General features: G+C 41.0%; 1 long non-coding RNA gene across 1 annotated transcript in view; it reads right to left on the reverse strand.

Annotated features, from left to right (window-relative positions):
- Positions 1–10,658, reverse strand: part of LOC309623663 — a 128,270-nt gene extending 117,612 nt beyond the window's left edge. Inside the window, exon 1 of the long non-coding RNA XR_014241443.1 lies at positions 1,345–10,658. This is a non-coding gene — a long non-coding RNA (uncharacterized lncRNA). The remainder of the gene's footprint in view (positions 1–1,344) is intronic.
- Between the last annotated feature and the right edge of the window lie 4,368 nt (positions 10,659–15,026).

Here is a 15,026-nt window from a genome sequence, read left to right on the forward strand (position 1 = left end):
GAAAAGATACTTGATACAATTTCAATTTCCTTAAATTTACCAAGGCTTGATTTGTGACCCAAGATATGATCTATCCTGGTGAATGTTCCACGAGCACTTGAGAAGAAAGTGTATTCTGTTGGTTTTGGATGGAATGTCCTCTAAATATCAATTAAGTCCATCTTGATTCATGTGTCATTTAAAGCTTGTGTTTCCTTATTTATTTTCATTTTGAATGATCTGTCCATTGGTGAAAGTGGGGTGTTAAAGTCCCCTACTATGATTGTGTTTCTATCTATTTCCCCTTTTATGGCTGTTAGCATTTGCCTTATGTATTGAGGTGCTCCTATGTTGGGTGCATAAATATTTACAATTGTTATATCTTCTTCTTGGATTGATCCCTTGATCATTAGGTAGTGTCCTTCTTTGTCTCTTGTAATAGTCTTTATTTGAAAGTCTATTTTGTCTGATATGAGAATTGTTACTCCAGCTTTCTTTTGATTTCCATTTGCATGCAATATCTTTTTCCATCCCCTCACTTTCAGTCTGTATGTGCCCCTAGGTCTGAAATGGGTCTCTTGTAGGCAGCATATATACAGGTCTTGTTTTTGTATCTATTCAGCCAGTCTATGTCTTTTGGTTGGAGCATGTAATCCATTTACATTTAAGGTAGTTATCAATATGTATGTTCCTATTCCCATTTTCTTAATTGTTTTGGGCTTGTTATTGTAGGTCTTTTCTTTCTTTTGTGTTTCCTTCCTGGAGAAGTTCCTTCAGCATTTGTTGTAAAGTTGGTTTGGTGGGGCTGAATTCTCTTAGCTTTTGCTTGTCTGTAAAGATTTTAATTTCTCCATTGAATCTGAACAAGATCCTTGCTGGGTAGAGTAATATTGGTTGCAGTTTTTTCCCTTTCATCCCATGAAATATGTCCTGCCGCTCCCTTCTAGCTTGCAGAGTTTCTGCTGAAAGATCAGCTGTTAACCTTATGCGGATTCCCTTGTAAGTTATTTGTTGCTTTTCCCTTGCTGCTTTTAATATTTTTTCTTTGTATTTAATTTTTGGTAGTTTGATTAATGTTTCTTGGCATGTTTCTCCTTGGATTTATCCTGTATGTTACTCTCTGCGCTTCCTGGACTTGATTGACTATTTCCTTTCCCATATTAAGGAAGTTTTCAACTATAATCTCTTCAAATATTTTCTCAGTTCCTTTCCTTTTCTCTTCTCCTTCTGGGACCCCTGTAATTCGAATGTTGGTGCATTTAATGTTGTCCCAGAGGTCTCTGAGATTGTCCTCAGTTCTTTTCATTCTTTTTTCTTTATTCTGCTCTGCAGTAGTTACTTCCACTATTTTATCTTTTAGGTCACTTATCCGTTCTTTTTTTAAAAAATTTATTTATTTATTTATTTTTGGCTGTGTTGGGTCTTCGTTTCTGTGCGAGGGCTTTCTCTGGTTGCGGCAAGCGGGGGCCACTCTTCATCGCGGTGCGCGGGCCTCTCATTTTCGCGGCCTCTCTTGTTGCGGAGCACAAGCTCCAGACGCGCAGGCTCAGTAATTGTGACTCATGGGCCTAGTTGCTCCGTGGCATGTGGGATCTTCCCAGACCAGGGCTTGAACCCGTGTCTCCTGCATTAGCAGGCAGACTCTCAACCACTGCACCACCTGGGAAGCCCCATTTATCTGTTCTTCTGCCTCAGTTATTCTGCTATTGATTCTTTCTAGAGAATTTTTAATTTCATTTATTGTTTTTTTCATCATTCTTTGTTTGTTCTTTAGTTCTTCTACTTCCTTGTTGAAACTTTCTTGTATTTTCTCCATTCTATTTCCAAGATTTTGGATCATCTTTACTATCATTACTCTGAATTCTTTTTCACATAGACTACCTCTTTCCTCTTCATTTGTTTGGTCTGGTGGGTTTTTACCTTGCTCCTTCATCTGCTGCATATTTCTCTGTCTTCTCATTTTGCTTAACTTACTGTGTTTGGGGTCGCCTGTTCGCAGCCTGCAGGTTCGTTGTTCCCATTGCTTTTGGTGTCTTCCCCCAGTGGGTAAGGTTGGTTCAGTGGGTTGTGTAGGCTTCCTGGTGGAGGGGACTGGTGCCTGTGTTCTGGTCGATGAACCTGGATCTTGTCTTTTTGATGGGCAGGACCGTGTCCGGTGGTGTGTTTTCGGGTGTCTGTGACCTTATTATGATTTTAGGCAGCCTCTCTGCTAATTGGTGTTGTTGTGTTCCTGTCTTGCTAGTTGTTTGGCATAGGGTGTCAAGCAGTGTAGCTTGGTGGTCATTGAGTGGAGCTGGGTCTTAGCATTGAGACAGAGATCTCTGGGAGAGCTCTAGCCAATTGATATTACGTGGGGCCAGGAAGTCTCTGGTGGACCAGTATCCTGAACTTGGGTCTCCCACCTCAGAGGCTCAGGCCTGACACCTGGTTGGAGCACCAAGACCCTGTCAGCCACACAGCTCAGAAGAAAAGGGAGAAAAGAAATAGAAAGGAAGAAAGAAAAAATAAAATAAAAAAAATTAAAATAAAAAAATAAAAAAGTAATAAAGAAAGAAAGAAGAGAGCAACCCAGCCAATAAACAAATCCACCAATGATAACAAGCACTAAAAACTTTACCAAAAAACCCCCCCAAAAAACCAAAAAAATCCTAGACAGACAGAACCCTAGGACAAATGGTAAAAGCAAATCTATACAGACAAAATCACACAAAGAAGTATACACATACACACTTACAAAAAAAGAAAAAGGAAAAAAAAATATAAAAAAGGAAGAGAGCAACCAAATCAATAAACAAATCTACCAATGATAATAAGCTCTAAATACTAAACTAAGATAAACATAAAACCAGAAACTAATTAGATGCAGCTAGCAAACCCCAAGTCTACGGTTGCTCCCAAAGTCCACCGCCTCAATTTTGGGATGATTTGTTGTCTCTTCGGGTATTCCACAGATGCAGGGTACATCCAGTTGATTGTGGAGACTTAATCCGCTGCTTCTGAGGCTGCAAGCAGAGATTTCCCTTTCTCTTCTTTGTTTGCACAGCTCCTGGGGTTCAGCTTTGGATTTGGCCCTGCCTCTGCATGTAGGTTGCCCTCTGGCGTCTGTTCTTCGCCCACACAGGATGGGGTTAAAGGAGCAGCTGATTAGGGGGCTCTGGCTCACTCAGGCCGAGGGGAGGGAGGGGTACGGAATGTGGGGCGAGCCTGCAGCGGCAGAGGCCGGCATGACGTTGCAACAGCCTGAGGCACGCTGTGTGTTCTCCTGGGGAAGTTGTCCCTGAATCACAGGACCCTGGCCTGCTGCACAGTCTCCTGGGAGGGGAGGTGTGGATAGTGACCTGTGTTTGCACACAGGATTCTTGGTGGCTGCAGCAGCCGCCTTAGCGTTTCATGCCCGTCTCTGGTGTCTGCGCTGATAGCCGAGGTTCGCGCCCATCTCTTAAGTTCGTTTTAGGCAGTGCTCTGAATCCCCTCTCCTTGCGCACCCCGAAACAATGGTCTCTTGACTCTTAGGCAGTTCCAGACTTTTTCCTGGACTCCCTTCTGACTAGCTGTGGTGCACTAGCCCCCTTCAGGCTGTGTTCATGCAGCCAACCTCAGTCCTCTCCCTGGGGTCTCACCTCTGAAGCCTGAGCCTCAGCTCCCAGCCCCCACCTGTCCTGGCAGGTGAGCAGACAATCCTCTCAGGTTGGTGAGTGCTGGTCGGCACCAATCCTCTGTGTGGGAATCTCTCTGCTTTGCCCTCTGCACTCCTGTTGCTGCACTCTCCTCCATGGCTCTGAAGCTTCCCCCCACCCACACCCCCGTCTCCACCAGTGAAGGGGCTTCCTAGTGTGTGGAAACTTTTCCTCCTTCACAGCTCCCTCCCAGAGGTGCAGGTCCCGTCCCTATTCTTTTGTCTCTGTTTTTTCTTTTTTCTTTTGCCCTACCAAGGTATGTGTGGAGTTTCTTGCCTTTTGGGATGTCTGAGGTCTTCTGCCAGGGTTCAGTAGGTGTTCTGTAGGGGTTGTTCCACATGTAGATGTATTTTTGATGTATTTGTGGGGAGGAAGGTGATCTCCACGTCTTACTCCTCCACCATCTTGAAGGTCCCCCAATGTTGTCATTTAAAAAAAATAAATTTATTTATTTTTGACTGTGTTGGGTCTTTGTTGCTGTGCGGGGGCTTTCTCCAGTTGCGGCGAGCGGGGGCTACTCTTCTTTGTGGTGCACGGACTTCTCATTGCGGTGGCTTCTCTAGTTGTGGAGCATGGGCTCTAGGTACACGGGCTTCAGTAGTTGTGGTATGCAGGCTCAGTAGTTGTGGCTCTCGGGCTCTAGAGCGCAGGCTCAGTAGTTGTGGTGCACAGGCTTAGTTGCTCCGTGGCATGTGGGATCTTCGTGGACCAGGGCTCGAACCTGTGTCCCCTGCATTGGCAGGCGGATTCTTAACCACTGTGCCACCAAGGAAGTCCCAATCCTGTTGTTTTTAAATGTAAAACCAAACTTCTTTTTCAAATAAAAATCCAATGTTTAAAAACAAAGTATTGAAGGAAGGTGGAGGGACTGGATGTGGCCTCCACTCACCTCCCTCTGCTGCCCCAGCCACATTCACGAAACACCAGGCGCACAGTCTTAAACCCAGATTCTTAATAAAAGATTAATTTATAAAGCTATTTTCTGGCTAAGAACCATCGCTTTTTTGGACTGCTTCATTCACTCATCATTTCCACCACAAGCTGATAGCTTTTTATCGGGTAGTCAATTCTTCTTAAAGGGAAAAAAAAGCTTTTATAACAAGTAGAGACCAAGCAAGCTGAGTTGGGCTATGAAGGCTGAGATGATGAGTTCACCTAGCCCCTACCTACCTCCAGTCCCTCCTCTGTAGGGACTTCATAACTGGCTGGAATCAAATTTGTGTCTCAGTAAAATGAGAAGTCAGTGCAAGTGGTGGACCTTTAGGATTTGGGGGGAACAGCTGAAACCATGAATCTTGTCTCCTAGGATGTCAAGGGGATACATTACTGGATTCTCAGGTGTTAGGAGAGCACAGACTGAGCCACAAACCCTGCCTGGAGAAGTCAAGGAAAGTTTCAAGGAGTAGATTAGATTTGAGCTGGGCTTGAAAGATGTGAGCGAAGGGAATAGGGAAAAATTTAATAAGGGAAAAATTTGTATAAAATAATAAGGGAAAAATTTGTATAAAAGACCTGGGGAAGGGTCAGCTTTCTGGGCCTTCTGGGATCATTCCATCCTAAAGCACTAAAAGTCTTGGGAGCAGAATCTAAGTGGGACTTTTCCCACCTTGTAGGATATTGTACAATAAGTTGTATCTTCACTCATGTATGCTCTTTCTTTCTCTAGCTTTACTGAGTTATAACTGACATAAAATAAACTGCACATATTTAAAATTTACAATTTTATAAGTTTAAAAAATTAATTAATTGCTTTATTGAAGTATAGTTGATTTACAATGTTGTATTAGTTTCAGGTGTACACCAAAGTGATTCAGTTATACATACATATATATCTATTTTTTTTCCAGATTCTTTTCCCCTATAGATTATTACAAAATATTGAGTATAGTTCCCTGTGCTATACAGTAGGTCCTAGTTGGTTATCTATTTTATATATGGTAGTGTGTATATGTTAATCCCAAACTCTTAATTTATCCCTCCCACAACTTTATAAGTTTTAACATACCTATGAAACCATTACCACAGTCAAGACAGTGAACACATCCATCACTGAAAGTTCCCTTGTGCCCTTTGTATTCTCTCTTTTCCACCCTCTCTTGCCTCTTCCCCTTCTTGCTTCTGGCAACCACTTATCTGTTTTCTGTCACTATAGGTTAGTTTGCATTTTCTAAAATTTTATATAAATGGAATCATACAATATGTACTCCTTTTTTGTCTGGCTGGACATAAGTATTTTGAGATTCATCCGTATTGTTGTGTATATCAATAGTTCATACTTTTTCATTGCTGAGTAGTACTCAGTTGTATGAATAGACCACCATTTGTTTCTCCATTCTGCTGATGATAGGCATATGTGTTGTTTCCAGTTTTTGACTATTACAAATAAAGTTGTTATGAACATTTTTATACAAGTCTTTTATGCACTTGTTTTGTCTTTTCTTTTGGGTCAATATCTTGGAGTATGGTGGGAATATGTTTAACTTAAAAATAATAAAAACCTGCCAGACAGTCTTCTAAAATGGTTGAACCATGAAAGTTTCAGCTGTTACATATTCTTGCCAACACTTGTATGGCCATCTTTTTAATTTTAGCCATGCCAATAGATGCATAGTGGTACCTCTTATGGTTTTAAATTTGCATTTCCCTAATGACTAATTATGCTGAGCATGTTTTCATATACTTATTTTCCATCTGCCAATTTTTTGTTGTTGTTGAAGTGTCTGTTCAAATCTTCAGCCCATTTAAAAAACTGGCTTTGCTTTCTTATTATTGAGTTTTTAGAGTTTGTTATATATTCTGGACATGAGTCCTTTATCAGATACATGTTCTACAAAGAGTTTCTCCAAGTATATGGCTTGTTATCTGATTCTCTTAGCAGCGTCTTTCATAGATCAAAAATTTTATTTTGATGAAGTCCAATTTATCAATTTTTTTCTTTTATGGATTGTGCTTTTGGTGCCATTTCTAGAAAATCTTTTCCTAACCCAAGTTCACAAAAGGTTTTTTCTGTTTTTTTTTTTTTTTTAGAAATTTTACAGTTTTAGGGGTTTTTTTTGGAGCTATAATTCACATACCACAAAGCTTACTCTTTAAAGTACACATTTCAGTGGTTTTTAGTATATTTACAAAGTTATGCAACCACCACCACTATCTAACTCCAGAACATTTTCATCACCCCAAAAAGAAACCCTGTACCCATTAAACAGTCACTCCCATTTCTCTCTCATCCCAGCCCCTGGCAAACACTAATCTACTTTCTGTCTCTATAAATTTGTCTATTCTGAACATATAATATAAATTGAATTATACAATATATTGCCTTCTGTTTATAACTTCTTCACATAGCATAATGTTTTCGAGGTTCATCCATGTTGTAGCATATATCAATACTTCAATAATTTTCATGGCTGAATAATATTCCATTGTATGAATATACTACAGTTTATCCATTCATCAGTTGATGTGCATTTGGGTTCTTTTCACTTTTTTGGCTATGATGAATAATGCTGCTATGAACATTCGTGTATGAGTTTTGTTTGTTTGGTTTTTTTTTTTGTTTTGGCTATGCCACACGGCATGTGGGATCTTAGTTTCCCTACCAGGGATTGAACCCGCAGCCCCTGCTGTGGAAGTATGGAGTCTTAACCACTGGACTGCCTGGGAAGCCACAAGTTTTTTTTTTTTTTTTTTTTTTTTTTGACCACACTGCATGGCATGTGGGATCTTAGTTCCACAACCAGGGATCAAACCCGCACCCCTGCAGTGGAAGGGTGGAGTCTTAACTGCTGGATGACCAGGGAAGTCCCTCAAGTTTTTGTATAAATATATGTTTTCATTTCTCTTAGGTATATACTGAAGAGGTCAATTGCTCGGTCATATTGTAATTCTATGTATAACTTTCTAAGAAACTGACAAACATTTTCTGAAGTGGCTGTACTATTTTACACTCTTAGCAGCAACGCATAAGAGTTCCAATTTCTCCACATCTTCTCCAATGCTTGTTACTGTTCTTTCTTTGCTTTTCTTTCTTTCTTTCTTTTTTGTTTTAAATTATAGCCATTCTAGTGGGTGTGAAGTAGTATGCTATTGTGGTTTTGGTTTGCATTTTCTTAATGACTAATGATGTTGAACATTTTCATGTATTTATTGACTATTTGTATATTTTTGTTGAGAAATATCTATTCAAATTCTTTGCCCATTTTATTTGGGTTATCTGTCTTTTTATTGCTGAGTTGTAAGATTTCCTTATATGTTCTGGATACTAGTTTCTTATCAGATATATGTTTGCAAATATCTCTCCCATTTTGTGGGTTGTATTTTCACTTTCATGATAGTGTCCTTTGAAGCACAAAAGTTTTAAATTTTTTAGAAAAAGACTTCATTTTTATTCAGAGCAGTTTTAGGTTCACAGCAAAATAGAGAGGAAGGTACAGAATTCTCATATATTCCCTGCCCCTCCAAAAGTGCATTATGCCCCCATTATCAACATCCCCCACCAGAGTGGTACTTTTGTTACAATTGAGGAACCTACACTGACACATCATGTCCACACACCCAAAGTCCATAGTTTACATTAGGGTTCACTGTTGGTACTGTACAGTCTACGGTTTTGGACAAATGTATAATGGCATGTATCCATCATAACAGTATCATACAGAGTATTTTTGCTGCCCTAAAAATTGACTATGCTCTATTCATCCTTCCCCACCTCTTGCCCCTGGCAACCACTGATCTTTTTACTGTCTCCATAGTTTTGCCTTTTCTGTGATGTCATATTGTTGGAATCATATAATATGTAGCTTTTTCATTATGGCTTCTTTCACTTAGTAATATGCATTTAAGGTTTCTCCATGTCTTTTCATGGTTTGATAACTCAGTTTTTTTTTTTTTTAGCACTGAATGATATTTCATTGTCTGGATGTACTACAGTTTATTTATCCATTCACCTACTGAAAGACATCTTGGTTGCTTCCAAGTGTTGGTAATTATGGATAAAGATACTATAAACATCTGTGTGCAGTTTTTTTGTGTGGATATAAGTTTTCAACTCCTTTGAGTAAATACCAAGGAGCATGATTGCTGAATTGTATGGTAGGAGTATGGTTAGTTTTGTAAGAAACCACCAAACTGTCTTCCAAAGCGGCTGTACCATTTTGCATCTCCACCAGCAATGAATGAGGGTTCCTGTTGTCCCACATCCTTGACAGCATTTGGTTTGTCAATGTTTTGGATTTTGGCCATTCTAGGTGCGTGGTGTTATCTTTTAGTTGTTTTAATTTGCAATTTCCTGGTGATGTATGATGTGGAGCATCTTTACATATGCTTATTTTCCATCTGTATATCTTCTTTGTAGAGTGTTTGTTCAGGTCCTTGGCCCACTTCGTAATTGTTTGTTTTCTTATTGAGTTTTAAGAGTTCTTTGTACTTTTGGATAACAGTTCTTTATAAGACATGTTTTTTTGCAAGCATTTTCTCCTAGGCTGTGACTTGTCTTCTCATTCTCTTGACATTCTCTTTCAGAGAACAGATATTTTCAATTTGAATGAAGTCCAGCTTATAAATTATATCTTTCATGGATCATGCCTTTCATGTTATATCTAAAAAGTCATTGCCATATCCAAGGTCGTCTAAGTTTTCTCCTGTGTTATCTTCCAGGAGTTCCTATAGTTTTTTGTTTTACATGTAGGTCTATGATCAATTTTTGTTAATTTTTGTGAAGGGTACAAAGTCTATGTCTAAATTATTATTATTTTTTTGCCTGTGGATATTTATTGTCACAGCATCATTTGTTGAAAAAACTTCATTTGCTCCATTGTATTGCGTCTGCTCCTCTATGATAGATCAGTTGACTATATTTATGTGGGTCTATTTCTGGGCTTTCTTTTGTCTTTTGTGTTCAATTGACTTGTTTGTATATTTTTTTTTTGCCAATACCACACTGTCTTGATTAGTGTAGCTTTAAGAAGTCCTGAAGTCAGGTACTATTAGTCCTTTGATTTTGTTCTTCTCCTTCACTGTTGTGTTGGCTCTTCTGAGTCTTTTGTCTCTCCATATAACTTTTGCAATCAGTTTATCAACACCACAAGATAATTTTCTAGGATTTTGATTGGGATCACATTGAATCTATAGATCAAGTTGGAAAGAACTATTGGAAAGAACAATAATATCTTGACAATATTGTCTTCCTACTCATGAACATGGAATTTATTAAATAAATGGAACTCTCCATTTATTTAATTCTTTGATATTTTTATCAGAGTTTTGTAGTTTTCCTTATATAGATCTTGTACATATTTTGTTGGAGTTACACTTAAGTATTTCATTTTTGGGTGGTGCTTATGTAAATGACATCATGCTTTTAATTTCAAATTCCACATGTTCATTGATGGTATATAGGAAGGTGACTGACTTTTATATATTAACCTTATATTTTGCAACCTTGCTATAATTACTAATTAGTTCCAGGAGGATTTTTTCTTTTTTTTTTGGTCAGTTTTTTCAGATTTTCTACACATTGATAGATGATCATGCCGTCTGTAGACAAGGACAGTTTTATTTCTTCCTTCCCAAAATGTATACCTTTTCTTGTCTTATTGCATTAAGTAGTACTTTCTGTACAATGTTGAAAAGCACTGGTGAGAGGGGAATCCTTACTTTCTGATCTTATTGGGGAAGATTCAAGTTTCTCACAATTAAGTATGATATTAGATGTAGGTTTTTATAGATGTTCTTTATCAGGTTAAGTTTCCCTCTATTCCTATCTTACAGAGTGTTCTCATCATGAATTGCTGTTGGATTTTGTCAAATGCTTTTTCTGCATCTATTGATATCATCATGTGATTTTTCTTTTTTAGCCTGTTGATGTGATGATTACATTAACAGATTTTCAAATGTTGAACTAGCCTTGCATACCTGGGATAAATCCCATGTGGTTGTGGTGTATAATATATTGGTCTGTAGATTTTTTTGGTTTTTGTTTGGGTAATGTCTTTATCTGTTTTGGTATTAGGGTAATGTCTTTATCTGTTTTGGTATTAGGGTAATGTTGACCTCATAGAATTAATTAGGAAGTATTCTCTTTGCTTCACAGTTTTAAATTTTTTTTTAATAAATTTATTTATTTATTTATTTATTTATTGGCTGCATTGGGTCTTTGTTGCTGTGTGTGGGCTTTCTCTAGTTGCGTTGAGCGGGGGCTACTCTTTGTTGCAGTGCACTGGCTTCTCATTGCAGTGGCTTCTCTTGTTGTGGAGCACAGGCTCTAGGCATGCGGGCTTCAGTAGTTGTGGCACGTGGGCTCAGTAGTTGTGGCTCGCAGGCTCTAGCACGCAGGCTCAGTAGTTGTGGCACACGGGCTTAGTTGCTCCGCGGCATGTGGGATCTTCCCGGACCAGGGCTCGAACCAGTGTCTCCTGCATTGGCAGGCGGATTCTTAACCACTGTGCCACCAGGGAAGTCCCCACAGTTTTAAATTTTGATGAAGTACAATTTATACATTTTTTCTTTTTTTGTTTGTGCTCATCTGCTTTTAAATGAAAGACAGGAATCATAAAGCATTCTCATTAAGCACAACATATAATAAAACTATATCTCAACCCCATTTTATGGCAGATAAAGGGGTGGAATTGACATGGGAGAAATGGAGAAAGTGAGGGCAATTGTTTACTTGGACTTAGAGTTCAAAGTTGAATGCTAGCCACTGACTTTGAGCATTGAGCAACTAATAGTCAAGGATAACTAACTGTTGGGGAATTCCTCTAATCCTTAAACCTTAGTAGCTTTCCTCTGAAAGGGGTGAAGCTAAGGCTACCAATAAGAAGCCATTCTCTGGGCTGCAGCAATGTTGCTTCAAGGGTGAGTGAAAGTGAGGATAAAGTGTCGAATGAGTAGGAGCTAAGGGGTCAGACCTTTGGGAGTTCCAGCTGGATTCTCTGGGAACCAGATGCTAAAATGGAGCTAAGTGTACAATAAGGGAGTAACACCTGTTAAAGGAAAAGGCAGGAAGCAGGATTGGCCAAGAGGAGGTCTCAGCCTGCGAAGCAGGCCTGACAAAGCCTCTGCCAGTCCAATGGGGCACTCCGGGGCAAAATTCTTGTTAGAGGAGTTCCATGTTCGTAGAAAAGGGCTATAGGCTTGTGAACCACGGTCTTGCTCATCCATTGGCTAGCAGCCACCCCTGAGAAGAGCATGACTGTGTCCCAAAAGCTGACGGGTCCCTGAAGGAGCTAACTGCTGGGGGCAACTAGAACCAACACTCTTGGCAGCAGGGCAGCAAGTCCTTTACTGAAGGGGCAATAGTAGTAAATCTCCATGTATGCTATACAGACAGACCTGAGGTTCATATCCCAACAACATGTAACCTTAGGCAACCACTCTGACTCAGTTTCCTCAGCTGTAAAATGCGGAGAAGGCCTTCCTTACAGGGTCGTGGGAGGATTAAACAAGGTGAGGATGAACATGGTGCCTGATACAGTCCAGGCATTCAGTAATGTTCCTCCCTTTCCCCTAGGTGGAAATTAGCCAAGGGAACATCCTGTTCTATCAACCAGTTCCCACCCTGCTCTTTAGAAACTTTGTTTCCTCTCATTTTCCACTAGGGGATCAAGCCCCTATGGCAGTCTTCTGACCCTCTGGATGTGCTGCCTCTGTGTCCCAGGGCTGGTAGTGTCCCCTGACTTGTTCCTCTCCTGCCTTTTGCAGCCTGGAAACTCAAAAGACCTCTGTGGTTGTTGGTTGTTCCAGGCGGGGATCACTGGAGGATGTTAGTATGAGGCGAGGTAATGCTTCCTGGAATGCACCAGAAGTAAGCAACTTGCACCATCTCTTTCAGCTGCCTGCAAGCACATCCATTGATGATTCCTGTAAGAAGAAACCGTCTTGTTCCTCTTTCTAAGTGCCTCGTTAAAAGCCTGAGGACAGATTTCCCCTCCTTCACTTAAGGTCTCTACCCTGGGATGCGAGACAGCACCTGAACGGGAAAGAGCAGGATGTGTTCTGTGTGAGTCATCATCCTTCCTCAGGGTGCTCTGACCATAGGGACACAGGTCTCCAAGGTCCTCTTACTTCCTGTGTGCATGTAATTGGGCCTGATTTACTTGGGGAGTCTCAGCTTGTTGGAATATAAGCACAAAACAATTTTATTTCTTCCAGTAACTGCTCCTGGCTATACAGAGCCAGATCTCTCTTTCCTGCTGGGAGCAGCTCCCTTAACGATGTCTTGGTCCGGTTCCATAACTTTCCAGACACTTTCGGTTACTACAACAGTCTCATTCCGGTAATTAAGACTCAATCTTTTACATTTTTAAAACTTTCATTGCAAACTTGATTCAAAGCTCTTCTTTTCCCTCCCCGCCAGCATAAGCTAGAGCTGGGCCCTGGTTGTTTGGGGCAGTGGAAGGGAAGTGGGGACTGGATTGAAGGCACCCATCCTCCTCCGTTTCAAGGCCTTAGCATCTCTGTTTGAGGCTGGAAGGAGGGATGGGGAGTAAGAGGCCTGTTGACATGACCTATGAGGGCAAGAGAGGTGTCGTGCATCCTTTACCCCTTCTTGGTTCTTTCTGGTTCTGTTAGAAGCTGAAGATTTCACCACAGCCCTCCTCAATCACTGAGGCCCATCCTTTCCTCTTACCCCCAGCCCCCTCAGCTGCACCTCCCTTTGGCCCTACCAGTGATATAGGCTCCCAACTACTCCATTTTCTGGCTTAGGTATCCAACTTTTGATTCAGCAGCAACCTGGGCAAACCTTTGGCTTCTGCCCTAGAGCTGACTTTTGTGCATCTCCACATGAAGCTACAGGGCTTGCTGGAGTGATTGTGGCCTTCAAGGGCCACCTGGATCTAGGATGGGAGAGCTGCCCCCCATCTTCTTCCCACTCATGCTGTACCAAGTCCTTTCAAGCTCTGCTGGGTAGGCTATTGCCGTGAGCCTCCCAATTTCAGAATCTCCAGGCCTGAACTGGGTATCAGTCTTTACATTCAAGTATAATCCTAGACCTCAGACTATGAATGTCAGGAGCTCTGCTCTTCTTTCTTACAGTGGAGAAGTGGAGCAGACACATCACTGGGCTGCAGCCCTTGGCTCCCGGAATCAACGGACTCTTTGGCAATGCTCTGAGCCTCTGAGGCATGGTGGGGTCTGTGAATCCTCTTTCCCTTTGTATTGGGGCAGGAAAGCACTCCCTTCTCTTCTCCCTAGGGGAGAAGAAGGCCTAACCTGTCCCCACAGGCCTGGGGACTCCCTCCTTGTCTCTCGGTCCTTTTCTATTCTGACTGGAGGTGGGCTGGATGCTGGTTGATTTCAGGGGTTCTGGTGCCTCCATCCGCTCCGTGTGGAGGAGGCTGGCTCCATCTGCTGGCGGCTTGCTGGTACTTCTCTGTGGGTTACTTGGCTCTCGTGTCCTTGGCTGCAATTCTAGCATTAATGGGAAAACATGTGAGGATCTGCCCAGCAGTACACAAGAATATCCTGTCTCTTCTCCTTTTAACTGTGTTGAAGTTGCTCTTCTTCCTGGAAGCATTCCTTGATTAAATCCCATCAGACTGAAATTGTTTACTGTGCACTCAGGCTCTCAATTGGTAGTAAGTTCATACATGTGTGAGTTGTTTATCCGTGTCCTGCCTAGTTTTTATGTGTTATAAGGATAGCTAGTGTTTATTGAACTCTTGCCATGTGCCATCTACTGTCCTAAGCATGTCACCTCCTTCATCTCATTCAGTCCTCACACCACAATCCAAGGAGCTAGGTGCTATTATTATGCCCATTTTATAGATGAGAAAACTAAAAGGAGGTAAAAATGTTAAATAGCTTCTCTAAGGTTTATAATCATAAAGTGATATAAACAGGCGATTTAAAGCCCAAGCTCATACCCTCTACCAATATTTTGTTCTGCCTCTTTGGTTTTATACTGTGGTCCTTCTGCACCCTTCCCCCTCCCCCTCTATCACCCCTAAGGCCCTAAGTAAGTACTTGTAGATCAGTGTGAAATACTTCCCATAATAATTTTTGTTTTGATTAACAGAAGCTGCCCCGTTGGGGCTTGTGCAAGAGCTGAACTAGCCATGGTGAGATTGTGGTCAACTTGTAAATGGGCCAAACTCTGTGATCATGTTGAAGTCATCAGTACAGACCCTTTGGACAGAAGGCTGATGCTTCCTCATCAAATACCTTCTCTAACATTTTCAGATTAATTTGTTCCCGGGGTGGCCTAGGGTCCTGACCACACACTCCAGGATCGTCTACCTGAGCAATTCTTTTCATCTGAAAGAGGAGAATCTCTTTTGTTTGTGTAGCATATTTATTTCCATTGTCTCCTAGGTATTCGTAACCACTTTGAGTAGAAAGTGATTATTATCCTTCTCATTATAAGAGTGA

This window comes from Balaenoptera borealis (assembly GCF_965194805.1).
Source record: "Balaenoptera borealis genome assembly, chromosome: 1".
Taxonomy (NCBI): Eukaryota; Metazoa; Chordata; class Mammalia; order Artiodactyla; family Balaenopteridae; genus Balaenoptera; species Balaenoptera borealis.